The 27,487-nt window shown below is 46.7% G+C and overlaps 1 protein-coding gene across 3 annotated transcripts in view; it reads left to right on the top strand.

The window, feature by feature from the left end:
• The first annotated feature begins 7,884 nt into the window (after positions 1-7,884).
• Positions 7,885-27,487, top strand: part of RAI2 (retinoic acid induced 2) — a 71,359-nt gene continuing 51,756 nt past the window's right edge. For 2 of the 3 annotated variants that reach the window (XM_070366487.1, XM_005890007.2), the window contains exon 1: positions 8,320-8,701. The gene's annotated coding sequence lies outside the window, so the exon portion shown is untranslated. Of the gene's footprint in view, positions 8,104-8,319; positions 8,702-27,487 lie in introns of those variants that run through there. The other variant, XM_070366486.1, reaches the window with a different exon arrangement.

The raw sequence follows: 27,487 nt of genomic DNA, 5'->3' as shown, positions 1-27,487 counted from the left end.
AAGAAATAGAGGAAAACAACAGAACGGGAAAGACTAGAGATCTCTTCAAGAAAATTAGAGATACTAAGGGAACATTTCAGGCAAAGATGGGCTCGATAAAGGACAGAAATGGTATGGACCTAACAGAAGCAGAAGACATTAAGAAGAGGTGGCAAGAATACACAGAAGAACTGTACAAAAAAGATCTTCACGACCCAGATAATCACGATGATGTGATCACTCACCTAGAGCCAGACATCCTGGAATGTGAAGTCAAGTGGACCTTAGGAAGCATCACTACAAACAAAGCTAGTGGAGGTTATGGAATTCCAGTTGAGCTATGTCAAATTCTGGGAGATGATGCTGTGAAAGTGCTGCACTCAATATGTCAGCAAGTTTGGAAAACTCAGCAGTGGCCACAGGACTGGAAAAGGTCAGTTTTCATTTCAATCCCAAAGAAAGGCAATGCCAAAGAATGCTCAAACTACCACACAATTGCACTCATCTCACATGCTAGTAAAGGAATGCTCAAAATTCTCCAAGCCAGGCTTCAGCGATATGTGAACCATGAAATTCCAGATGTTCAATCTGGTTTTAGAAAAGGCAGAGGAACCAGAGATCAAATTGCCAACATCTGCTGGATCATGGAAAAAGCAAGAGAGTTCCAGAAAAACATCTATTTCTGCTTTATTGACTATGTCAAAGCCTTTGACTGTGTGGATCACAAGAAACTGTGGGAAATTCTGAAAGAGATGGAAATACCAGACCACCTGACCTGCCTCTTGAGAAACCTATATGCAGGTCGGGAAGCAACAGTTAGAACTGGACATGGAACAACAGACTGGTTCCAAATAGGAAAAGGAGTACATCAAGGCTCTATATTGTCACCCTGCTTATTTAACTTCTATTCAGAGCACATCATGAGAAATGCTGGGCTGGAAGAAGCACAAGCTGGAATCAAGATTGCTGGGAGAAATATCAATAAGCTCAGATATGCAGATGACACCACCCTTATGGCAGAAAGTGAAGAGGAACTCAAAAGCCTCTTGATGAAAGTGAAAGAGGAGAGTGAAAAAGTTGGCTTAAAGTTCAACATTCAGAAAACGAAGATCATGGCATCCGGTCCCATCACTTCATGGGAAATAGATGGGGAAACAGTGTCAGACTTTATTTTGGGGGGCTCCAAAATCACTGCAGATAGTGACTGCAGCCATGAAATTAAAAGACGCTTACTCCTTGGAAGGAAAGTTATGACCAACCTAGATAGCATATTGAAAAGCAGAGACATTACTTTGCCAACAAAGTTCCGTCTAGTCAAGGCTATGGTTTTTCCAGTAGTCATGTATGGATGTGAGAGTTGGACTGTGAAGAAAGCTGAGCACCAAAGAATTGATGCTTTTGAACTGTGGTGTTGGAGAAGACTCTTGAGAGTCTCTTGGACTGCAAGGAGATCCAACCAGTCCATTCTGAAGGAGATCAGCCCTGGGATTTCTTTGGAAGGAATGATGCTAAAGCTGAAACTCCAGTACTTTGGCCACCTGATGTGAAGACTTGACTCATTGGAAAAGACTCTGATGCTGGGAGGGATTGGGGGCAGGAGGAGAGGGGATGACAGAGGATGAGATGGCTGGATGGCATCACCGACTCGATGGAGATTTGGTTGAGTGATCTCTGGAAGTTGGTGATGGACAGGGAGGTCTGGCCTGCTGCAATTCATGGGGTTGCAAAGAGTCGGACATGACTGAGTGACTGAACTGAACGGAACTGATTCCATTGTATATATGTACCATTCCTCTGTCAATGAATTTAGGTTACTTTCACGTCCTTAACAGTTACTTATGGTAGTCCTCCTAACTAACATAGGTCCAGCAGGAGACGTAAGCCATGAGTCCTCCCTTGATACTGCAATTAAGTCAGCGAGACAAGACATGAGGGGGATGCCGGCTACTGCTGTTACAAGGTATCTGAGGCCAGAGAGAGAACCTTGCTGGCTCAAAGCCACTCAGACAGAGCAGAGAGAGGACAGGAGATAGAAACAATCTCTCCTGACACTTGTTGCTGGAGTCTCACCCTTTGGCAGAGGCAGGGGAGTGCCTCCAAAGTGCTGCTAGCATGAAAACCACGATGTGCACAGTGAACCATGTACTTTAACATGTTCTAGTTTAGATTATTTTCTGCACTTGTCCTCAGTCAGATTAAAATATCAATTACTGACCTACTTCCTCCCTGCACTTATTTTTGTTAGGTTTCTTGATTTCAGAACAGCCCTTACCCCTTTCCTGGGACTAAAACCAAACAAAAACAATTCCGTAATCCTGAATGTATGTTTTAGGATGCTTTTAATTGCAAGCAGAAGAGACCTGATTCAAAGAAACTTAACCTATACAGCAGGGTGATGATTTACATAATAGGAAGTGCAATTTTAGGTGGTTGTTCTAGCAGTTCAATAACATCGTAATAGTTTCAGATTCTTTCTCTGTTTTTGTTGTGTTGCTTGAGCATCAGCTCCCTCCTAGCATTGCTGTGATCATCCATTGTGGTTTGTTGAGAAAACCCAGTTTATGCCTTTTGCCCTGACATAATTAGTAATAGCAACCCCTTTCATCCTTAGTAGTGTCCAAGTTTAGATGGTCAATTACATGGTCAGCTGCATCGTGTTCTTGCTGCCAGTTACAACTGTGGTTACACTGTCTTTACGTCCATTGGGAGAGGGGGTATTCTTCCCAGCAAATCTCTCCTCTCACCTATTTGGTCCAGGTTATAGCAGAAGGGAAGCAATTATCCTCACATCAAACAGACCCCATCCTAAAGTTAGGATCAAATTCTAAGGTACATGATTTCAAAGGAGAGGGATGGATACATGAACAGCATTAGGGCTCTGTTAGGAAAGAGGAATGGTGAACGCAGAATGGAGCAGCCACAAGCAACGCCCTTTATAACTACTTCTTACCCTTGACAATTTCTGCAAATCCTCTGAAATCAAATGCCCTCCTGACTGAGACTAGACAGAGCTACAACTGGACTATGAGAGACCTCGGGCTCTCATTGTTCAGTACCTCATTGCTCCATGTGTTGTGTGTGTGTGTGTTGGTCGCTCAGTCATGTACGACTCTTTGCCACCCCATAGATTGTATGGGATCCATACAGGCTCCTCTGTCCAAGGGATTCTCCAGGCAGGAATACTGGAGTGGGCTCCCATTCCCTTCTCCAGGGGATCTTCCCGATCCAGGGATCGAACAGGTCTCCAACATTTCGGGCAGATTCTTTACCATGTGAGCCACCAGGGAAGCAGGTAGCTTATTACTGTAAAGTAATAGCTGTTGGAGATATGCTTGTCGATTGCCTAACTGAAGGACCAACTCACAAATCTTTTGATTCACTCTTTGCCAAAATTATCAAAAATTTCACTGGACTCTATTATGGTCTTCGGATAAAATCAGGGCATAGGAAATTTCATAAGAGATCTCTGAATGAAGAATACTGAAGCCCCCATGCTGACCACAAAATCTCTGTCCTATCAAAATAGTCAAAACTTTTCCCTTACCCCGTGGTTCCGGATGTTCCTTAGGTCAAAATGTCATTGCAGCTGGACTGTCTCTCTGATTGCTCTCCATCCTCTTTCCCGGAGCCTGGGTTGGATTTCAAACCTCTGTGATTTAATTACTGCTTGCATTTTTTTCCAGTATTTATCCCTTTTGCATTGTGATTATGTTTTCAAATGCCTGCCTCATTCAGTCACTTAATCATCCAGTAAATATTCTTGACCACAAAAATTTTTTAAAGAGTTTCAGTTTTAAATACATTATTCAACTTCAGTAAAATATAGACCCCTTAAGAATTTCTTGCAAGCAGTGGACCCTTTCCCCCAGTGACATTCAATACTAATGAGCATTAAACTGGCATCAACAACTTCAGGGCTTCCAGCAACTCCTACAGAAATCCACAACAGTGTTTATGCAGATTAGATCAAATCATGTTGGCACAGCCCAGGGTAATGGATTCAGCCTTCAACTCAAGTCACATGTGTCTTCTATGGAGCTCATCAACACCCACTGATTCGACCAACACCCAGGGCCCAATCACTCCCAAATCTAGGTCTGCAGCTTAGAGTTTGAATTCCAGACCTGTTCTTGCGAATGCCTCTTGGACTTCTCTATGTGGTTATCCAAGAGGCACTTCCAACTCAAGATGTCCTAACCAGAGCTCCTTGGAGTGCACACTGACAGTGCTCCACCCCCATCCCTGGGATGCCACCATTTCAACGTGCTTCACACACATCCAGCTGCCAATATCTTTTCCCAGTACCTGAGAAGGGCTCTCTGCCTACGCCGGGTGGCAGGTTAAAATTGCCAGATAATCAGCGCCCCCTGGGCCCTTAATCAGCTTCCTCACCTCTTGAGTGGGACGATTTTGAAATGAATGCTTTGCATCATGTCCAAGAGTTTGCTTGCGGGATTCAGCTCCAGTTGCCTGTGGTGGTAATTGGCACCCCGGCTATTGGCTGCCACCTCTCTCTTTCCCTTCCCTACTCCCCTATCAGTGTTTCCTTCACCTTCACATTCAGGATCTGCTTCTGGGGGACCCTAGAGTGTTCGTCATCTCCAGCTCCTAATCTGCTTCTCTTCCTCAGGACCTCTGTCACAGTGATCACACCCCCACCCACTGTGTCACCCAATTTAGAAAGTCAGGCACAAGTTATTCCAACTCCTACTCCATCACTTAGTCCTGTTGATCCTGCTGCTGCTGCTGCTGCTGCTGCTAAGTCGCTTCAGTTGTGTCTGACTCTTAGTGACCCCATGGACTGCAGCCTACCAGGCTCCTCCATCCATGGGATTTTCCAGGCAAGAATACTGGAGTGGGGTGCCATTGCCTTCTCTATATCCCCAGAATCACTTGACTCAAGTTCTGATCCTTCGTGTCTGCTGGCACTGCCTTGACTCAAACTTTGGTCATGCCACAGTCGTTCTCGCCTGGTCTCCCTGCTGCCTATCTTACCCCCACTGCAAACAGCCCTTCCCACCCAACACCAGAGTGATCATTCCTTAATCCAAATCTTTCCTGGCCACTCTCTTGCTCAAAGTCCTTCAGTAGCTCCCCATTGATTACAGGAAAAAGCTCCTTTACAGGACAGACCCTAGTTAACCCGTGGCTTCCTTCACCCCTCCTTGCTGCTATTCTTCACAGCCCCTTCTCCAGCCTCACAGAGCATTTGAAGCCTCCAGAAGGTGCTTTGCATCCAAGCTTTGGTGCCTGCTGTTCCTTCATTTGTAATGACCCTCTCTTCGAAAAACTCCCATTCATCTCTCACTGCTCCACTCTTAGCAACATCTCTGTGCCATCTTTTCTGACTTCCCTGCTCCATGCCACTCACTACGTCTTCCTGCACAGTGCTAGGCCCACCCCCCTGGTGTTCACCTAGCCCATTTTATAACTCCTCATGTACACATAGTGTCACATTGTATTGTTAATAGTTTGTGTACTGGCCGATGAGCTCCTTAAGATCAGCAGTATATGTTGACCATCTCTAACCATAGTCCTTTAGCATACAGCAGGTGCTTCATAGATGTTTACTGCACAAATGAATGAGTTACTCATCTGGCAAGTATGTGAAACTGGATTATGAGTCAATTCTGTATTAGAAAAGCAGGATATAGATCAAAGAACCAGATCCAAAGTGGGAAATTTCCTGAGTCTTTACTTAAAATCACCAAATGTTTGAATTACAGATCTCAACAATTGATTGACCCTGATTGACCCTGAAAGATTTTTTTGTTGTTGTTCTTTCCTGCTGTTTGGGCATGTCCTTTCCTCCCTCCATTTTCTGTATGAACGGAATTCTTTCATATTAATGTCCTATTTCTATCCCCAAACCTCTCCTCCCCCCGATGCAGACCCTCCCTTATAGACTTTTCTTTTCCCCTTTTCTCTGCAAGGGCAGCTGCAGTGAAAGTACAGAAGGGTGCCACTGCACATTTCTCTGGAAATGGGGGCCATGATGCCTGTTTATTATGCATTAATCTGAATCAATACAGTTTTTCCTGAAAACATAAGCACCTCAAAGGGCAGCAAATATGAATCACAACTGCCAGTGAGGATCAAACATTAACCCAGGGCTGCGATGAGGCCAACAAAAGAAATAGGCTAGTAATTGCCTTCCAGGATATCAATCCCTACCTTATACACACATACCCCCTCAACACACACAAAACCTTTATGGTTCTTTCATCCATGAACTTGCCCAATTATAATTGCCCAGCTGTGTCTTTAGTTGTATTCAGACTAGGTCCTGGCAGCCGAGACCTCACATACCTGATCCACGACTCAGAACACTTTTCAAATCTATAGAGGAAGTCTTTGGTTTCTGAAATGATTGAAGATGAATTCACAGACAAATATTTCCACAGGTATCATTAATGACTTGAAGCTGATTTAAAACCTCCAGAACCTGACCGCAACAAGCAGGAACTAGTACTTTCTGCGATACTCGTTTCTATCAGTTCTTAAACTTGCATTGTGTCTTTCTGCCCTTAGGTCGATTGGGCACTTCTCAGTTTAACTATTTTTTTTTTTCCAAAAGAAGAAATTCAATATCAAGGAAAGGTACCACCAGGGCTGACTTCTCCTTTAGGGGCTGTAGGCATGATGCCTGAGGCCCAAAATACTTTCAGGGGCTCAGGGAAATGTTTTAAAATCAGATTTTCAAATTTCTTTTAAAATCAGAAGAAAACGTGTTGTTTTAGGTCAAAGAAAATGTTTTAATATATAATATTAATTCATTCATCTTTATACCAATGCAATCATAAAATGTAATTTTTACCATTTTTTCTATGGAGGAAATAGTCCACAAAGGCAAAGTGCCCACAAAAGGTATAACGTGGCCCTGGTTTCTACCACATTATGCTTGCAACACGAAAAGGTTAGAATTGAACCTTTCAAACCCAAGTTCCAATTACCATACTCATAAACATGCAGGCTGCTTTGTATGTACTGCACACTCTGGTCACCCCCAATTCTACAAAAGGGAAAGTCATGGCCACTACTCATATGAGTATCCAGACTGAAGGAGGTTTGAACACGCAAAGGACATCCAGATTCAGACCAGCAGTCTCTGCTCTGATTCAAATAATTTCTGCTCTGCCTTTATCTCTCAAATATCTGCATCCTGTTTTGATTACCAGAAAAAAAAAGTCTTCTCATCTTTAGGGATTAATTAAGCCAATGTATTTGCTTCCTTTGCTCTCTTAAAACATTTATAGTATTTAGGGTTTTTTTTTTAACTTTGTTTTAAAATGACCAATACTACTACTGATACCTATGATTTATTTACTGGTTGGCGACCACATAGTCATCACCTCTAAGGCCAGTTCCTAGCCCAGTGTCTGGCAAACAAACACTGGGTGCTTAATAAATGTTAGATTAACAGATGCATCACCTCTCCAGCAAGTATGCGGAAAGGAGATTATGTCCGTGGGCTAATTTTGTCTTCAATCATCTCGCACCTTGCGAGAAAGATCTTCGACCTGTATCACAATTGGCATTTTAGGAGATGGTCGCTGGGCCCTCAGCACCTCTGCCGCCTCCATCCACCAGCCACTCCCTCCCCGCTGGGCTCTGTTCTCTCCCAGCATCCTGGGGTCTGAAATGGTCCCCAGCCTGCTGGGAGGCAGCAGGGTCCCGCTTCACCGGCCCTCCCCGGCGTCGCCCCCGCGCCCTGGCACCCCTTCCTCCCGCCACCCCGTGCCTCCCACAGCCACGCCCTCCCCGTGGGCGAGATCACCTGTCCGTCCTCAGCAGCCGCCTCCTCGGGTACCCTTTCGCCCCCCTCCTGCTCCCCCTCCTCCGCCACCTCCCCCAAGCCCTCCCCTTCCCCGCCTCCTCCCACCCCTCGGTGTATATAGTAAAGGCCGGGCGCCGCACGCAGACACACACTCGTCCGGACACAGGCGCACACACGCTCACGCACGACCGGCAGCGGCGGCGGCGACAGCAGCTCGGTGACAGCGGCGACGGCGGCTCCCACCGCTGCGCACCCCCTTCAGGCGGCCGGCGGCGAGGCCAGACCGTAGAGTCCCCGCACCCGCGACCACCCCACGGCTTCCTGGAGGCGGCGGCCGCGATTTCGAGGTAGCGGCCGCGACGCCCCCGTGCGGGCCGGGGTACCCACCCCCCACCCTGAGCCCTCCCCGCGCGGACCTGCCACCGGGACGCAGGGGGCGCGCCGGGCTGGGCGCGCCTGGCGGGGCCCGGCGCCCGGGGAGGGGCCTGCTCCCGGGGGCAGGACGGCGCCTGGAGGCCGGGGCCAGCGGGGAGGGCCGGCGGGGGCGGGGACGCGAGGCGAGGCCGCCACCCGCGCGGCGTCCCCGGGCCCCGCTCCTGCTCCCAGCGCCGCGCACTGGCCGGCGGGGCCGGGGCCGGCCGGGGAGGCGGCACAGGGCGGCGGGGCGGGGGCCCCGAAGTGGGTTTCGGGCCGCCACCGGCGCTGGCACAGGGTGCAGAGGGCGGCGCGTGGTGGACTCCGCGCCCGGGCATCGCACCCGGCCGCTTTCGGCTCTGTGGCTCTGCCCCGGCCCGGAAAACCCGGCGCCTTCCAGGCCCATCGAAAGATGGATTCTGTTGACGTATCTGGCGGCCCTGGCGAGCCGGGTGGAAAGTTGGGTTTTGCCAGATCGCACTGGGCTCGTCTTTGTGACGCTCGGCCAGCCCCGCATCCTCCCGGAGCTGGGTGAGTGTGCATTGGCGCCCCGGGAGTCCTCGTGCCCCCCAATGCCCAGACCCAGGGTGGCCGCACCAGCTCGGGCTTTCTGCCATGTTAGGCACCGAGCAGCCTTCTCGCTGCATTTTGGCGTGCGTTTCAGCGGTGCCTTTTGCTGCGAAGGGAGTTCTTGCCTCTCCCCGTTGGCTTTTTCGGGGTTGGGGTTATGCTCTGTGTGTTTGCTTGTTTGCCGTTTAAAGCCCGACTATTGTTCAGGATAAGCTCCGCCTGGGTGGGGAAATGGCATCCCACCACAGTTGCCGGCGAGGGGTAGAAATGTTGCCAAACAGCTGCTGCTTTGTGTTTCCCTATCAGAAGTCCCTGGAGTAGGTTTGGGGCACGACGGATGGACGGAGAGAGGAATGAGGCACGGAAGAAGAAGGTGGCTTTGGAGAAGCGAATTGTCACCCACCCCAAGGCACGCAGTCCGCTTCCCTCTCTGCCTGCCAAACTTTTATGAATATTCCTTTTGTGATGGGGGAAGCTTAATGAATTCAGCCCAGTTTTCCAGGGAAAAGCAACCCGGCTTTAACAATGGTTTGAGAACTTAATCAATGAGAAGGGCAGGGGAGGAGGAGGAGGAGGAGGCGCTGACACCAGTAATCGGCGATGTGGTTGCTTTTTGCAGAGTCAGGTAGGGGAGAGGTGGGCAGGGCAGGGCGCAGCGCCTGGGTGGCCGCGTTCCGGGGGAGTGTCAGGCGCTTTTACCTGTGCCCACTGGAGCCACCCACCGCCGTGCCCCCACCTCACGGTCTGCCCAGAACTCTGCGACGGGGCTTGAGGGGCCGCTCGCGGCAGTGCGCGGGCGGCCCCCCTCATCTGGCGTTTTTAAGGATGTGTAAATATTTTGCTGAGGGTAAGTGACATCAACAGAATGATATTCCGCAGAGCCCGGGTGTGCAGCGATGATAAATAGATACGGCCAAACAAAGTTTTGATAACCGCGGATTCTCATGGCTGGCTCTGTTTCATTTTGGGTCTTTGTTTTTGTTGGTTTAGCATTATCTCTCATCCTCTGGTGTGATCCCTTTATTTAGCTGTTTCTTGGAAGCTTCTCTTTAGAACAGAGAGAAAAGCAGCCAGCAGGGAGAAAATGATTCTTAGCCTTGCATGCATCGGGCAAGGTTTTCTATGCTTTCCCCGTGAGTCTTTCCGGGACTGTTTTCTATGTCTCTCTTCCTCCTTTCGAGTCACCAGAATCGTTTGTTGATTGACCAGGAGATTTCGGATAACTTTGAAAATGTGTTGTGATGTGCCTTTGTTACAGGAAAGAGGTGGCAGTACAGTGGGGAGGCTAGTGGGAGGACAGTGGGGAGGCTAGCGGGTGGGAGCCCCTACCCACTGATTATCCTTGGCGTTTTCTTCTCAAAGGGGAACGCGGGGAGCTGTGCTTCTTTTCAAAGGTGGCGGGGTGGCTGGAAGGCTGAAAGCCGGGGGGCATCCCAGTTTCTCTGCCCCTTAGAAGCCCAGAGAAGCCACTGGACCCGCCCCTATACACAGTATCCTGTGAGCGGGCACGTCTGTCTCATCCTGCCAGATGCCTGCCAGAGGCATCCACAAGGTGGCTGGGCACCAGGAGCCAAGTCAGACTGGATCTTGGGGGTCCTGGCTGCTTTGGCACTAGCCCAAGGGACCATTTAGCCACCCAGGCAGGCCCTTTATCATGCAAAGAAGCCAGACCTCCAGAGGTGATGTTTGGCCCAGGAAAGTCTGCCCATCTCAGAAACAAATGAGAAAACAGCTTTCCAGGTGATGCCAGTTGCCAGTATGAGAACTTGGTTGGTGGGCATTTGGGCAAGAACTGTAAAATAAATGAAAAGTCTTTTAGCCAGAAGACAGGGCCCCTGAAATGCAAAAAAAAAAGAAAGAAAGAAAGCAAAGAAAAAGAAAAGGCTGGAAGGTGTGTGACAAGGTGTTGCTGGGAGCGCTATAACACCAGACGACCAATATAGCTCTGGCTATGATGACCCCGAAAACTAGATAGGACTGGTCTCCCCAAAGCCATGCCATGTGACCCAGAATGGAAGTATTCTGTATGTGGAGATGTCCACACACAGTGTGCTCTGAATGGACAGTAAGAAGAGAGCAAGTGTTTGTCTTCTGGCTTCTTCTTTAACCTTAGTTTTGGGGAAGCAGTGGGTAGTGGAGGGAGAGAAGTCGAGAAGGAAATGAACATTTGCTGTTGCCCTCTGTCTGCCAGACACTGTGCATATGGGAAACCATGATGTGATGGAGGCATTATTTTACAGATAAGGAATCAGACTCGGAGAAATTTCCAGTCAAGTGTCTGATTCCAGACCCCAGTGGTTATGACTTAAAGGGGCAACATGTTCCTCTACCCTTCCCTCAAGGCTCTTATTTATTTCTTCCCGAGACTAGAGTCCTCAGCCCCTACCAAATGCAATACCTAACTGAGGGAGGGGGGCACCAGTGAGGCAGCTCAGCCACCCAAGCAGGGTACATGCTTATGTGCTAAGGAGATAGATCCCAGATAGTCCCTAACCATTTCAGATGGAAAGACTGTGCCTTTTCATCTTGGAATTCCCAAAAGTCAACTGTCGCTTAATGAACAAGTGTTGAGTGACTGAATGATGGAACTGATGGAGTGAATGAATAGTGGTGGGAGGGAGCTGTGTCATTATCAAGGGAGACCAGCCGGGAGAAATCCAGAGATTTGTGTGTGGTTGGGGTCTTGGAGGGCCTGGTGTGATGCTGCAGTTCTAGCCTTGAGGAGTTCCAAGCCGACGAGCCTGAGTGAGATGAGCAGTCACATTCCCATCTTATCCATGAGGAAACTGAGGATGAGATAGAGTGGGTAATTAGCCTGAGGGCCATGGTAGGGCCAGAGGGTAGGTAAGGTATTTCTGACTCTTAAACGTCTCAAATAAATAAACTCTAAATAAAAATGAGATGGGTTCTTGTTCTGCAACTGCACCATCAAAGCAAAGTCCTTTAGCCCCCTTCCAATCAGATGGTGGCCTTTAAGCCCCTAGAAATTCTGGGGCCACTGGGAGGGCCAGGATTTGAATCCCTGTATGAGGTGTTTCTGACTCTCCTGCCTCCATGATGAGAATATGAGGGGGGACCTCAGAGAATGAGGCTCTCGAGGAGGGGGAAAGATGGCTAACTGCACTCTCCCCTGCACAAAAGCCTGCGTGGGATTCTGAATTAAGCTTGATTTGGGGATCAGGGTGACATCCTTGCTGTAGAGTTGGCAGTGCTTGTCTCTGGAGAATGCCTCTGATTACCACTTCTCCCTCCTACCTGACCGTCTGCCCGGATGCCCATCATCTCATTCTTTGCAGCTCAAGGCATCTCCTTTGTGGCTCGTCATTTCTGATGAGCCTCTCAAGGCTACCGCTCTCCTGTGTTCTGATGGCAGCTGCTGAGGAGGTGATTCGTGTTAGTACTTCGGGATTTTGCACATGACACCCTCCTTCTCTCTCCAGCCAAAAACGCACATAGGAACACGCATGCACGTGCAGAGGCAGGCACACGTAATTTGATCATGTTTCTGTATCTGCTTCACCAAATTAGATTGCAAACCCAGAATTGTTATTGAACGAACATACATGACTTTGGCGATCTTCTATCCCAGCCCCTGCCTTAAACAGATCCATAGAGCTAAGATGCAGGCTGCTCAACCTGCAGATGCCTTAAGTAATGATTATACTCTCTGGCCTTGCCATGCCGGCCCCCAGGGCCTTTCCTAAGAGCCCACTTTAATCTCCAGTTAGAGGTAGGGCTGGGGTCCTAGAACATCCCAGTCTTGCAGTTCCCATCTCTTGCTATAATTCTTATCACCCACCCTGCTCTCACCTGTCATTCTTCTTCCCACAGCTTTTTTAGGTCTTTCAACACAACACTGTCTAATAGAACTCTCTATGAGGAGAGATTTTATATCCGCACCATGCTGTATAGTAACTGCTAGTCACATGTGGGTTTTCAGCAGGTGAAAGGTGGCTACTCCAAAATAGGATATGCTATGATGATAACGTATGCACAGGATTTCTACGACCTAGTGCAAAAAAAAAATATATCTATAAAATAGCTCATTAATAATTTTTATATTGATTACATGTTAAAATGATCATATTTGGAATGTATTGGTCAAATAAGCTAGAGTGTTGAGATTAATGTCACCTGTTCTTTAGAATTACATACATATTTCTGTTCGGCAGCTCTGCCCCACCAGCCTGAGCCTTCAGCCTCGTAGCACCTCTAGGAGTTTCAGGTGGCGTGAACACCCTCCATCCCCATGGCAGGCGGGAGGCCTGGGGTTTACTCAAGAGCCACGACAGCCTGGCATCAGGCCACTCTGATTTTCAGGAGCTAAGGTGCCATTTGGGGGGGGTCCCCATAAAGCCCACCTGTGAGCATGTTTGCTCAGTCGCCTCCTGTGGGGAATGTGGGCTCTGAAACTTAATGGAGATGAGAGAGCAGGGCAGGGGTAAGGGTGGACAGGGCTGGTTTCCTTTCCTCCAGCCCAGGCTGGTGTCCTTGTCCATCAGAGAGCTGTCTCCCTCCTGAGTGACTGATTTCCTCAACACCTGCTCTAATAATATCCTTCCCCAGGATATGTGTTTGGAGAGTAGAGGCCCAAGGAGACACCCTTGCACTGAGAGTGGGTTATTTGGGGCTGGGGCCAGTCTTAAAGAAGAGAAGGGAAAAGAGGGGATGCACATAGTCATTTCCTGACAGCTTGATGAAAACAAGAGCAAGGGAATAAATGCAGTTTCTGCGCGGGAGACAAAATGAACACCAGAAAGGCCAGTTTCACACACCCGCGGTGCCATAGATGAGAAGCCCTGAGGAAGGGACAGTTCGGGGAGGTGGGGGAAGGCTCACCGTGGGCATTGTGCCCTTGGCCCTGGGCATGGCCCAAGGAGACAGAAAGAGCTGGAATAATGGACTCAGGGCTTCGGTGATTTATAGGTCAGGCGCCTGTGGCTCTGGCTCCTGAGGGGGCTGCCCCCACAGGGGACCCTTGGCTGACCTCCTCGAGCTCCTCGGAAGGAGCTGGTTTTGTTTCCCATGGCAGAAGCAGACTGTTTACTGGAGCACAGGAAGAATCCAACGTTCTGGCGAAAAATAATTCATTAACAGCCAGGGTATTACCAGTTCCCTGGAAAAGCTCCTCCAGCTGCACTGGAGCAACTGTTCTTTCTCAGAAGCAGAACTGGGCCTCACTGGTGGCCAGGACTGGGTATGCGTGGGCATTTTTGTCGTTGTTGTTATTTCTGCCTTTGTGTGTGTGCCCACCTTAAAATCCAGACAAAGGAATGGGGGCCTGAAAGGGTTGAGATAGTATAGCCGTCAGCCATTCTGTCCTCCATGGTTTTAGCCTGGAAACCCTAGGCCAACTCTAGGAACATGCATCTTCCCTGACCAAAGTCCATCCTCATGCTGGGGGCACTGCACAATCACATAGGATGTTCTAGAACTAAAAGAATTTTAGAGAATCTCAGCTCCTGCTCTTAAGATTTTATAGAAACAATTGGCTGAAGGACTCCCATACCCACCTACCCCCATCCCCCCTACACACACACTGGGCAGAATGTCCTATCTTGCTGTGTTGAATTCTTTGCTTACTATGAATTGGCACAGCAGGCCCGAAGTATGTGATTCATCATCCCAGTTTTGAGGGTATTTGGAAAGCCAGGCAGGCATAACCAACAGAATGGTTTGCATGTTTTGTTCACTAAGAATGATTGAATCTACAGTAATAAATAAAATGGAATGATTCAGGAAGCTTTTTATGCTCTGGAAAAATCTGCTTTAAAAGAGGGGGGTGGTTGTGTGCTTGTTTGTTTTTTAATGCCTCATGCTCAGAAATGTGTATCCAGCTAGCAAGAAATGGGGAAGAATGACATTTCCTTGGTTTAGTTTTTAAAAACACTAATTGCAGGTTAAGTAAGATGCAGTGTATTGATTTTGGTTTTGTATGGAACATAATGAGATAATCATTTTATTTTATGAGATATTAATTTCCATCCATTTAGACTGATGAAATACGCATTTCACATGCACCCTGCTAGCTCCACCATCATCACAGTATTTCTTTAATGTCTCTAGATTCAGACTGGGAACCTGTTTCATTTATTTGGAAAGGAAATCAGTATGTCCTTAGTAAACATATGTGTAAGCCAACCTTAGATTTCAAGGAAAATGGGATTTTTCTTCTTTGATGACTGCCAGAGATATGAATATTAAAAGCCGATTGTATTTGCCTTTAATTAGAGCACAGTTTCTCCACCTTGGCCCTGTTGCCATTTTAGGCCAGATCATTCTATGTTGTAGGGGGCTGTCCTGTGCACTGGAGGGTGTTTAGCAGGATCCCTGGCCTCGACCCACTAGATGCCCAAAGTGTCACCCCTCCCCCCTAGTTGTGACAGCCAAAAATGTCTCCAGATCTTGCCAAATGTCCCCTCTGGGGCAAAATGGACCCTGATTGAGAACCACTGGTCTAGACCAAGATTTAATAAGTAATTTGTGGCTTTTGGATAATTCAATTTGAAATAATACAAGACAGAATTTCCCTCTCTAACTTATATGTACAATTCATGGGAGTGATTAATTAATGGTTGGAAGTGGGTCATGTGCCTGATTTAATTGTAAGTTGGATGCAAGGGTCTGTAAAATTGTATAAGCACAGAGATTTTTCTTTAAATTCAGGTGACTGAATAAGTCATAGGTAATTGGGGGACACATTGTAACAACTAACACCTTTTCTGTTTTTTCATGAAGAGAACAGGTTTATTTCTCCTCAGTTTCTTTTTCATACTGCCTGATTTCAGACATGCCTTGTCAGCCACCAGGCATCTTCTTCCACCCCCACCTCTCCCCACTGTCATTTCTCCTGTAGCATCTTAAGCCTAAGCCAATTAATTTAGCCCTTTAGTGTACTTGGGAGAGCCCTGCTCATAACACTGTAATAGACTTACTGCAGATCGTGGCAACCCTTTACCCACCACTAATTTCTCTGTTTTCCCGTTCTGTTGAGAGAGAAAGTCAATGGTGAGCAGATGGAGCATGTTTCAAAATTACTGGACATTCACATTCAGGTGGACTTCACCACCCCTCCCACCTTTTTCCCCTCTTACACACATTTATTTCCCTGCAGCAGTTCTGCTTGGGAAAAGGAACGACAGCAGGGCTCCTCTAGCCAGCTCGGTCCTGGTAATGCCCAAGGTCAGCAGCAACAGATGGAATGCTGCCACTGGACGAGCTGCAAGAGGGGTAATAATGCCTTCACGGGGAACGTGTCATGGGGTAAACCATTCCTGCCCATCCATGGAAGTGGGATGAGCCCTTGGGGGACAGAGAGAGAAAGGAGAGGTGGATGGCTCATTACATAGGACAGTGTCCTGAGGCCAACCTCATCCTGACCGTCTTTGGGGTGGGATGGGTGTTTAGGGAGTACTCACGGGTGTGGCCAGGTGCTCAGGGCAGACATCACTGGGGGGCCACTTCACTTTGCAGGCATCCAAGGCCGGCTGAAGGCTGACCTTTTCCAAAGAGTGTCCGAAGGAGTTCTGAGTGTCGAGTGCGGAAGGAAGCTTAGCTAGTGAGGAAAGATAGAAAGGTGAGCACGTGGGGGGTTGGCCAGGCCAGCAGTAGCCCTTCATTGGTGAGTTCTTGCCTCCCTTGATGAGTCGTTTGACTCTTGGCAGACATCCCCTGAGTGCTTGGGTCCAGGCAGAGAAATAATTGATTTGCAGCACATGAGGTTTGGTCATACTGAATTGGTTCTCCCTCGTGAACCAGGATTTGGGTGATGGCTACAACACTAGGAGAGGAAGTGGGATCAAAAATCTGGGCTTGGAGGCCAGTTTCGTGGTACAGAGGCCACTGGGGCCACCTCTGTGTGCTGCTGAAGCCAACAGACAGGTCCGAGTGGTATGTTGTTCCTCAAAATAATGGCAATGGAAATGGCTGTGAAAAACATTCAGACCCTTGTCATAAAAATGCAAACAGTCTTCCTGCTATAGGGAAAAGCTAAATAAACTCTATTGCAGCTGTATTAAGTAGAAACAGATTTAAAAATCGGGTGTTTTTTTTCCTGAGACACTTATTTATAGCAGGTTGGGCAAAGGCTGCCACTATCTTTCGCGACTCCGGAAGACTGTTTTCCAGATGGTCCTTGCTGTTTTTCTCTTTATTAAGCTTAGCTGAACCCAGCCTTGCTTGGAAAGGTTCATAGAAAGTGGTGTTATTTTTTTCAGATTACAATGGCCATTGATTGGCTAACAAATCAATGGAAGGGAATGGATTGAGCCTGTGCCGATGGATTTCCTTTCGCATTTCAAAATAAGAAAAATGTCAAGGAAAGCTCAGAATAGGAGTGCTATTTTGACTGTGTACATCAAAGCTTTGAAAACCATTCAGGGCTGCATTTTCTATTAATTTACATTTGCATCTTTTTCTAAAATAACGCCCTCCTCTTTGCAAAAAACTGCAACGTTACCGTTTCCTTTCCAACATCTAAACAATGTCCAGATACATTTCAGATTGAGCAATTAGCTCTGGCTGCAATTTCCTTTTAGGAAAAAAAATCACTAACCCACTAGACTAAATATGAAATTATTGAATGTGAAGATATCAATATTTGTTCTAGGATCCTTTGTGGCTTATCACTTGCATTTTAAGAAGGCTAGAAGAGGCTGGTTCTACCTGGCCTTGCCATGTTAGACACACCCACGCCAGAAAACTCAAACTTTGTGTTTTTCCCTTAGGAGCTGGGCAGCTGAATTTGGGGTCATCAAGGCTGATTCTTACAGCTGAAACTGCACAGGGAACCATTTTGGAAAGGCGCATAAACCAGTGATCCCTGCAGACCAGGCTTGAGTACCACCACCCCACATGGGGTAAAATTTCTACCCATTCACAGTTAAATGAAAGAAGAGTAAAACTGTATACTGAGTTTCCATTTTTATAGAACTGCCCTTTATTCTAAAATGGCCTTTCCCACTTTTTTTTAGTGTTAAAGTCTCTTTTGTGAATGATGATATTTGTAGTTTAGCATCTTTTTTTCACAAAGTCAGAAGTTGAACTCATGTTGGATCCTACTTTTTTTTTTAATGTTACTCATTCAGAACATTACAAAGTCTTGGATTTACTGAGGAGGCCTCAGTAGATCAGGAAAGGGAGCCTTTGTTGCCATTTCTAAGCCAGAAAAACTCACTTGAGCTAGAGTCCTGCTCCCAGTTCCTTACCTGATTCTTTTGACCCATCAGCCACAGAACTGTGGCTTTGTCCAAAGCCCATGTGAAGAATGGAATTGCTTCTCTAGAGGAAGTTTTTTGTTTGTTTGTTTTATGTTTTGTTTGTTTTTTTGGTTGCACTGTGAGGTTAGTGGGATCTTAGTTCCACCATCTGAGATTGAACCCAAGCCCCCTGCAGTGTAAGTGCAGAGTCCTAACCACTGGACCACCAGTTCACACAGGCTCGACCCACCATCCTCCTTTCCTCAGCATGGCTCACCAGGCAGTATCCTCAGTCTCCTTACTGCTGCTCCTCCAGCTGCTCCTCCTCTTGCTAAAGCACCCCTCTGATTTCATCACTGTAGCTCAAGAACATTCAATGACTCCCTATTTCCTAATTAGAATAAAACTCTATATGAAGCCCTTTTTTCATTTTCCCAGGCCACTCTCTCCCTCAGGACTGCTCTTCAGTGGAGAGGATGACTCCAGATTGTACGCTTGCTCTCACTGTGTGTGTTTTTATTGAAGTATGGTTGATTTATAATGTTGTGTTAGTTTCAGGTGTACGGCAACACACATATATATGTAGGGCTTCCCTGGTGGCTCAGCTGGTAAAGAATCCACCTGTAATGTCAGAGACCTGGGCTCGATCTCTAGGTTGGGAAGGTCTTATGGAGAAGGGAACGGCTACCTACTCCAGTATTCTGGCCTGGAATTCCATGGACTGTATAGTCTATGAGGTCGCAAAGAGCTGGACATGACTGAGCGACTTTGACTTTCATATATAGGTGTGTGTGTGTGTGTGTGTGTATGTATGTATTGTGTGCTCAGTCGCTCAGTCACTCAGTCGTGTCTGATTCTTTGACTCTTTTGCAACCCCATGGACTGTAGCCTGCCAGGCTCCTCTGTCCGTGGGATTTCCCAGGCAAGAATACTGGAGTGGGTTGCCATTCCCTTCTCTAGGGGATCTTTCTGGCCCAGGGATCAAACCCAGGTCTCCTGAATTGCAGGCAGATTCTTTACCATCTGAGCCACCAGAGAAGAAATAATAATATATATATTTATTTTTAGATTCTTTGCCTTTATAGATTATTATAAGATACAAGATAGATTATTACAAGATATTGAATGTAGTTCCCTATGCTATAGAGTAGGGCCTCATTATTTATCTATTTTATATACAGTAGTGTCTGCTAATCTCAAACTCCTAATTTATCCCTCCTTCCCTTGTCCCTCAGATCAGATCATATCAGATCAGTCACTTAGTCGTGTCCGACTCTGCGACCCCATGAATCGAAGCACGCCAGGCCTCCCTGTCTATCACCAACTCCTGGAGTTCACTGAGACTCATGTCCATCGAGTTGGTGATGCCATCCAGCCATCTCATCCTCTGTCGTTCCCTTCTCCCACTGCCCCCAATCCCTCCCAGCATCAGAGTCTTTTCCAGTGAGTCAACTCTTCACATGAGGTGGCCAAAGTACTGGAGTTTCAGCTTTAGCATCATTCCTTCCAAAGAAATCCCAGGGCTGATCTCCTTCAGAATGGACTGGTTGGATCTCCTTGCAGTCCAAGGGACTCTCAAGAGTCTTCTCCAACACCACAGTTCAAAAGCATCAATTCTTCGGCGCTCAGCCTTCTTCACAGTCCAACTCTCACATCCATACATGACCACTGGAAAAACCATAGCCTTGACTAGACGGACCTTTGTTGGCAAAGTAATGTCTTTGCTTTTGAGTATGCTATCTAGGTTGGTCATAGCTTTCCTTCCAAGGAGTAAGCGTCTTTTAATTTCATGGCTGCAGTCACCATCTGCAGTGATTTTGTAGCCCAGAAAAATAAAGTCTGACACTGTTTCCACTGTTTCCCCATCTATTTCCCATGAAGTGATGGGACCGGATGCCATGATCTTCGTTTTCTGAATGTTGAGCTTTAAACCAACTTTTTCACTCTCCTCTTTCACATTCATCAAGAGGCTTTTTAGTTCCTCTTCACTTTCTGCCATAAGGGTGGTGTCATCTGCATAGCTGAGGTTATTGATATTTCTCCTGGCAATCTTGATTCCAGCTTGTGTTTCTTCCAGTCCAGCGTTTCTCATGATGTACTCTGCATATAAGTTAAATAAGCAGGGTGACAATATACAGCCTTGGTGAACTCCTTTTCCTATTTGGGACCAGTCTGTTGTTCCATGTCCAGTTCTAAATGTTGCTTCCTGACCTGCGTATAGGTTTCTCAAGAGGCAGGTCAGGTGGTCTGGTATTCCCATCTCTTTCAGAATCTTCCACAGTTTATTGTGATCCACACAGTCAAAGGCTTTGGCATAGTCAATAAAGCAGAAATAGATGCTTGTCCCTAGGTAACCATAAATTTGTTTCCTGTCTGTATTTCTGTTATATATATAAGTTCTTTTGTATCAGTTTATTTTTTAGATTCCATATATAAGTGATATCATATGATATCTGTTTTTCTCTGACTTACTTCACTCAGTATAATAATCTCTGGGCCTATCCATGTTACTTCAAATGACATTATTGTATTATTTTTTATGGCTAAATAATATTCATATATATACACACACACACACACACACACACGCATGCATGCATGTGTGCATGCCAAGTTGCTTCAATAGTGTCCAACTCTTTGTGACCCCATGGACTGTAGTGCACTGGGCTCTTCTGTCCATGGGATTATCCAGGCAAGAATATTGGAGTGAGTTGCCATGCTGTACTTCAGGGGATCTTCCTGACCCAGGGATCAAACCCACCTCTTGCATCTCCTGCACTGGCAAGCTGATTCTTTGCCACTAGCACCTCCCAGAAAGCCCTACACACACACACACACACACACACACCATACGTCATCTTCTTTATCCATTCATCTGTCAGTGGACAGGTTCCTTCTATATCTTTGCTACTGTAAAATAGTGCATTGCTATGAATATTGGGGTGCATGTATCTTTTTTAATTAGAGTTTTTGTATTTTCTGTATATACATGCCCAGGATGGGATTGGTGGATCAACTCTTATTTTTTCTTTTAAGGAACCTCCATACTGTTTTCCATAGTGGCTATACCAGTTTACATTTCCACCAACAGTGTAAGAAGGTTCCTTTTTTCCTACATACTCTCTAGCATTTATTATTTGTAGACTTTTTGATAATGTCTCTCTCAGCTGTGTTTTATTTGCTTTCTTTATGGGGGGAGGTTTGCAAGAAGATTACGAGATCTTTTGGGCATCTTTCTCTAGATGAAGAGCACCAAAGCCTGAGTCTAATATAATGGACCTTCCCATGGATTGTGACACTAGTGGTTTAAAAAAAAAAGGAAAAAACTCCACACAAAATGAGGCTCTCTAGCTTCAAGAATTATAGCCTTACTATGAGTCTCTCCTACAGTACTGCTTCTGGATAAAAATGCCCCATTTTTGACCTGCTGGCAGATGGGTGTTGCTTCAGGAGGGGACTGCTGGCTTGTCCTACTGAAAACAAAACGACTTATACAAACTTTGAAATTTGCAATTAAGACATAGTGAAAGACATTAGCCAGTGCAAACTGTCCATTCTATTAGAAATGTTTCCAATGGCCTTTTATAAAGTCATAATAGGACAGTATCATCTATTATTTGTCAAGTTCCTGCTATAGCTTGGACAGTTGTACCAGGTGATTTACATCTATTATTTTTGTTCCAGCTCCATAAGAGTCATATAATGTAGGTGGGTATTTTGAGCTTTATATCATAAAGGGGGAATTAGAGGCTCAGGGGCTTCCCTATAACTCAGATGGTAAAGAATCTGCCTCCAATGCAGGAGACCTGGGTTCAATCCCTGGGTCAGGAGGATCCCCTGGAGAAGGGAATGGCAACCCACTCCAGTATTCTTGCCTGGAGAATCCCATGGACAAAGGAGCCTGGGGGGCTACAGTCCACGGGGTCACAAAGGGTCGGACATGACTGAGTGACTAACACTACTACTAGAGGCTCAGAGAGGGTTAGTAACTTAAACAGAGTCACACAGCTCATGGGAGGTGGAACTGGGATTCTTCCACAGTGTGGTTCAAAAGAATTTTCTGTGATGATGGAAATGTCCTTCACTATCCACTATGGTAGCCACTAGCCAGCCTTAAGTTGCTGTTGAGCACTAGAAATGTGACTGGTATGTGACTGAGGCCTGACTTTTTAATTTTTTCTTAACCATTTTTGAAGTGTACAGCTCAGTGGTATTCAGTGTATCCATATTGTTGTGCAGCCATTACTACCATCCATCTCCGAGAACCCTTTTCATCTTGCAAATTGAATCTGTGTCCTCCTTAAACACTAACTCCCTGTTTACCCTCCTTCCCCTAACCCCTGGCAACCACCCTTCTACTTTCATTTTTCTTTCTTTTTCAGTCTCCCCTTTACCCCCACAGCCTCTGGTAACAACCCTTCTACTCTATGTTAATATAAATCTGGGGAAATTTTTTAAAAAATATTCTACAATTACAGCTGTGCAAATTTCCCCGTTTGTATATTTCCAAGAGCCAGTCTTGAAAGGCATGAACTCAAAGCCTGATTTCTGATATTTACAGGGATCTGAACCCATTAATCAGTGATGAAATGTCAATGCAGTACTTGTCTATTTTAAGTGTAAATTGCCCCTTGTGGCTAGAAGGTGCCGTATTAGAGAGTGCCTCTCTGGACCAACTTCACTGTGCCATTCTGCTTGAGGCCCACCTCTTCTGGAATGCCCAGCCACTCTGCATCTTTCTTCCTCCCTCTCTGCCCAGCATAGCTCCCCTGTTTCTCAGAGGCCTATAGACCAGTGATTCTCAAGTTTTAGCAGGTGGTAGAAATACCCCTGGTGGCTTAGAGGTTAAAGTGTCTGCCTCCAATGCAGGAGACCTGGGTTCGATCCCTGGGTTGGGAAGATACCCTGGAAAAGGAAATGGTAACCCACTCCAGTATTCTTGCCTGGAGAATCCCATGGATGTAACCCTGGTAGGCTACAGTCCACGGGGTCGCAAAGAGTCTGACACGACTGAGCGGCTTTACTTTCACTTTTTACTTTCAGAGTCATCTGGTGAAGTGAAAGTCACTCAGTCGTGTCCGAATCTTTGTGACTCCATGGACTGTAGCCTGCCAGGCTGCTCTATCCGTGTGATTCTCCAGGCAAGAATACTGAAGTGGGTAGCCTATCCCTTCTCCAGGGGATCTTCCCGACCCAGGGATCGAACCGGGGTCTCCTGCATTGCAGGCAGATTCTTTACCAGCTGAGCTACCAGGGAATCATCTGGAGGGCTGGTTAAAATACAGATTTCTGGGACCTGCCTGGCAGGCCTGGAGTGGGGCCCAAGAATTTGCATTTCTGGCAAGTTCCCAGGTGCTGCAGGGCTGCTGGTGCTAGGATATTTGGTTGAACATTGTCTATCCAGGCTTAAAGGCTAATTCCTACATCTTACAGTGGTGTGGCCTGGGGTTTAGCTGTTACCTCTTGGCATGCAGGGAGCAGCGGCTGCTGGCTCACCTCAGCTGGGAGAAGCCTCCTTCCTGCTCCTGTCCTGGGGACCTGGCCCTCCCTCAATCCCGACTTGACTTGGACCACTGTTAGCTTGGGTCACTCCCTTGGCAGTTGTTCTGGAATGCATTCATTTTCATTTGGGGCTCCTTAGGAGGGGCTGGAAAGCCAGGCAGGGTGAAGAGGCATAATCTCTAAGAATTTGCCTGACCACGTAGGGCAAGCCAGTAAGGAGAGGCCCATTTATTGTCCATGCTGCTATTCTCTGCAATTAAAGGTGGCAGAAAACTTAACTAGAAAAGGAAAAAAAAAAGTGAAGCAGGTGAGGCAGACAGATCAGAAGCCTAGTCTCCCTATCCTTGTATTCTTACCCAAATTAATGCCCTGGGGCAGGATTGGAGGTGAAGGGGTGGGTGTGGCCAAGAGGGCCCAGGAGTCCTTGGAAAGGGTGCTGTCGGGTTGGCCACCTTGAGTCTAGACCTAGCTTTCATCAGTGTTGAGAATGTTGTTCTTATTAAAAATAAACACACATGTGAAGAAGTAGCTGCTAGACTGTTTTTCTTATGAGTATTTGTAAAACAAAAGAGCAATGTGGAGTCATTTTTTTTCCCTTAAGTGTGCACATATCTGTGTTTTCTCCCACAGAACCTATGCTTTTTTCTTTTCTTGTTTCCCCGTCTTTGTTTTGTTTTGTTTTGTTTTGAGAGCAGGAATCATACATCTTTTTTTTTTTTTTTTTTTGTGGCTTGGTCTTAAACCAGCATTCATTCTCTTGAGCCAGGCAGCACTTCCTAAAGTTCATTTTAATCACCATCTAGAACAACCCAAACCCTTCGTGGCTCCTGGCAGCATGCTCTGCAGTACTTAGATGTTGATAATATGTTTAATTTTTGAAAGTTACAACTGCGCAAATTTCCCCGTTTGTATGTTTCCAAGAGCAAGTCTTGAAAGGTATGAACTCAAAGCCTCATTTCTGTTATTTACAGGGGTCTGTCCCCATTAATTGGTGATGAAATGTCAAATTCTTGTGCTTCGAGTACTTCCATCTTCCCACTCAGCTCTGTGCCATCTCCCCCTGCATGAGCTCAGCAAATGTGAGCACACCAGTGAGGTCCCAGGCTCGTCCCTCTTGTTTTTAATCACTGCACCTCATCCTACTCTCCTCTGGTCCATTGGACCCACTCTCAGCTCCATCTCAGATATTTGGAACACAAGGCTCTTCATCCCCTGTCTGTATGGGATGTGTCTTCCCTTCCTGCAGATCTGTGGCTTTCCCCCTCTCTCTGTGATGCCCATTGCCAAGTTCCCCATTCCTTTTTTCACTTATGTGGGTGGGGTGAAGATACCAGGTTCTCCACATCCATGATAGAGCTGAAGCACCTGGCCAGGAATTTCATTTACATGCTCGCAGGTAAACTGCACCATACTATTTAGAAACAGCTATTTTACTTTGCAGTTTTCACGAGGAAACTGAGGCAGAAGGGCAGGTTATGGATGATGAGCAGAAAAGGTTGGCAGGGTCCAGATCGTCATGGATCTTATAAGCCTTGGCAAAGTGCTTGGACTTTATCCCTAAGCAGTTTTACACAAGCCAGTGACATTATTTACTTCACATGTTTTGTTTTTCTCCCTAATGGAGAACAGCGCAGAAGGGAAGGTAGACCAGAAAGGCTCCATTGCAGTAATCCAGGGAGACCAATGACCTTGACCTTGAGTGGAAGCAGCATGGTGCCTGTGAATGGGGAGGCACGTGGCTGGATTCTAGAACTATTTAGGAGGCTGACTCCGTGGGACCTGGTAATGGCTGGTAGACTAAATTGTGACAGCACCCTAGTTTCTGTCATTTAGGCCCCTTAATGAGCCAGGGAACTCAGGAAAGGGGGACAGTCTAAGTACCTGGGCCCCATCCCACCTTTGCAGCCAGGGGTGGGGCAGCCCAGATCTAGACAAGTGGTCAGAACACCCTGGCACTGGCCCTCAGTAATCATCTGAGCACCCAGCTCTGAAGGGAATATGATGAAAACAGTGAACGAACCAGAAAATGTGGGGGAGAGAGGAAACCTGACAGACGTAGTGAACAGCCAAGAGCACCTTCAGTCAGCAGCTTTAAAGACGCGTTCCAGATTCATATGCTCTAAATAGGTCAGACTTTGTGAGCACTGGCAGACATGAGTGATCCTGCTGGTAGAGAGGAGTTTGGCTGGTAGCCTGCCACCAAGGTGACCAACTGTTCTAGTTGGCCAGGGATTCAGGGGGTTCCGGGGACATGGGACTTTCGGCTTTAAAACCCGGCGGTCCTGGGCAAACTGGGCAAGTCGGTCACCCCGCCTGCCAGGGGAGGAGTTGCAATCTGGACACCTGGCCTGATCAGGGCCAGAGCACTGGAGACTCAGTTCAGCCTGGAGACCCGGTATGGATATGCCACCACTGAGCAGAAAGGGAGCTTGGGAATGGCAAAGGAAAGAACATAACCCGAGCCCTTTCAGACAGCTTCCCTGGGTCTGCATGAAATGCTTCTCTTAAAATAGGAGCCTGAGAGGCCCATTCTACTTTCCTGGAACTACCCTATGCCTCGTGCTCCTTATAATCCTGCCCATTTGGGGATTCAGCCGGACATTTCCGGTGAATAATAGGTGAGTGAACAAATTCTTTGGTCCTGCTGGCCTCCTGGACATGCAAGTCCTTAACCAGATGTGGGAATATTTAAACTGGGTCCTGGGTGAGTGGAACAGTTTCTTTACATAATGTGTTCCTGTATCCAATCATGGGTATGTGTGTGTGTTAGTCACTCAGTCGTGTCCGACCCTTTTCGACCCCATAGGCTATAGCCCACTAGGCTCCTCTGTCCATGGAATTCTCCATGCAAGAATACTGGAGTGGGTTGCTATTCCCTTCTCCAGGGGATCTTCCCGATCCAGGGATTGAACACAAGTCTCCTGCATTGCAGGCAGATTCTTTACCATCTGAGCTACCTGGGAAGCCCAATCATGGTTAGAAAAGCCTTTTTATTTTTTAAGAACAGTAAATGGCAGAATCATTTGTAGCAATAGAACATTCAGATCTTTATTTGCAAAGAGAGCATAACCCTCCATTATTCATAACTCTTTTAAAACCAAATGACAATTTTTTTTGTTTTCAAAGGCTTCCCTTCCCCACCCTTATCCCAACTATTTTCTCTTCCAAAATAAACCTCAGTAAATAAGCAGACTACATGTTGCAAATGGCAGGACAGAGGAGCACTTGGAAGGGGAAACTAACGAAACATTTTTCCTCTGAAGGTCTGGCCTGGTGGGAGCCTTTCACTCCCTTCCGAAATGCAGAGAGAAATGGAGTGAGGTGACCCCCATTCAAGGAAACCCCTGACACCAGGGAAAGGGAAACATATGAGTCCATTTGTGAGGTGGACAGCAGCAGCAGGAATAAGGAAAATTTCTGTGCAGGGAAATAGAAGAATAGAGGAAGGTGTGAAAAAAGTAAGAGTGAGATTCCTCAGGCCACCAGGCTCAGATAGCGTAGGAGTGAGAAGGGCCATAAATGGGACTCGGGTCTTTGGAAAGGAGCCTCCAACCATACCCTGTGTTAAAATGAGTCAGAGAGTGAAAATGAGCTTTGTCATTTCCCTGTGCCCTTCTGGATCACTTTAAGAGGAGTTGTAGCAAAATTGCCTACAGTATATTCTTTTCCAAGCGTAAAGGACTTGGTGGGTAAAAACTTAAATAAGAGTATCAGCATGTTAAAAAGGTTTACTATTTCACGTATACTTTAAATAGATCAGAATTTTTAAGCAGTGGGGGGATGGGGTTTTTATTGGTAATGTTTGACTTTCAAAGTCAGCTTTATGGACGGGAGAAGTCCTAAAACTTTTCCATCACGGATTTTTATTTTCAAATTTTTGTCCAAACTCTTAACATACATACAGGAAAGTGCCTGTATGTACTGCTTGAAGTATTTCCACCAACAGCACACCCACGTCACCAGCATGCTGGTGGAGATAGGGATCGAACCAGTCCATCAAAGCCCCTGTGCCCTTTCCACCACCCTTCACCAATAGTGACCACTATCT

This window comes from Bos mutus, chromosome X (assembly GCF_027580195.1).
Source record: "Bos mutus isolate GX-2022 chromosome X, NWIPB_WYAK_1.1, whole genome shotgun sequence".
Taxonomy (NCBI): Eukaryota; Metazoa; Chordata; class Mammalia; order Artiodactyla; family Bovidae; genus Bos; species Bos mutus.
This window is presented reverse-complemented; position numbering and strand designations above follow the sequence as displayed.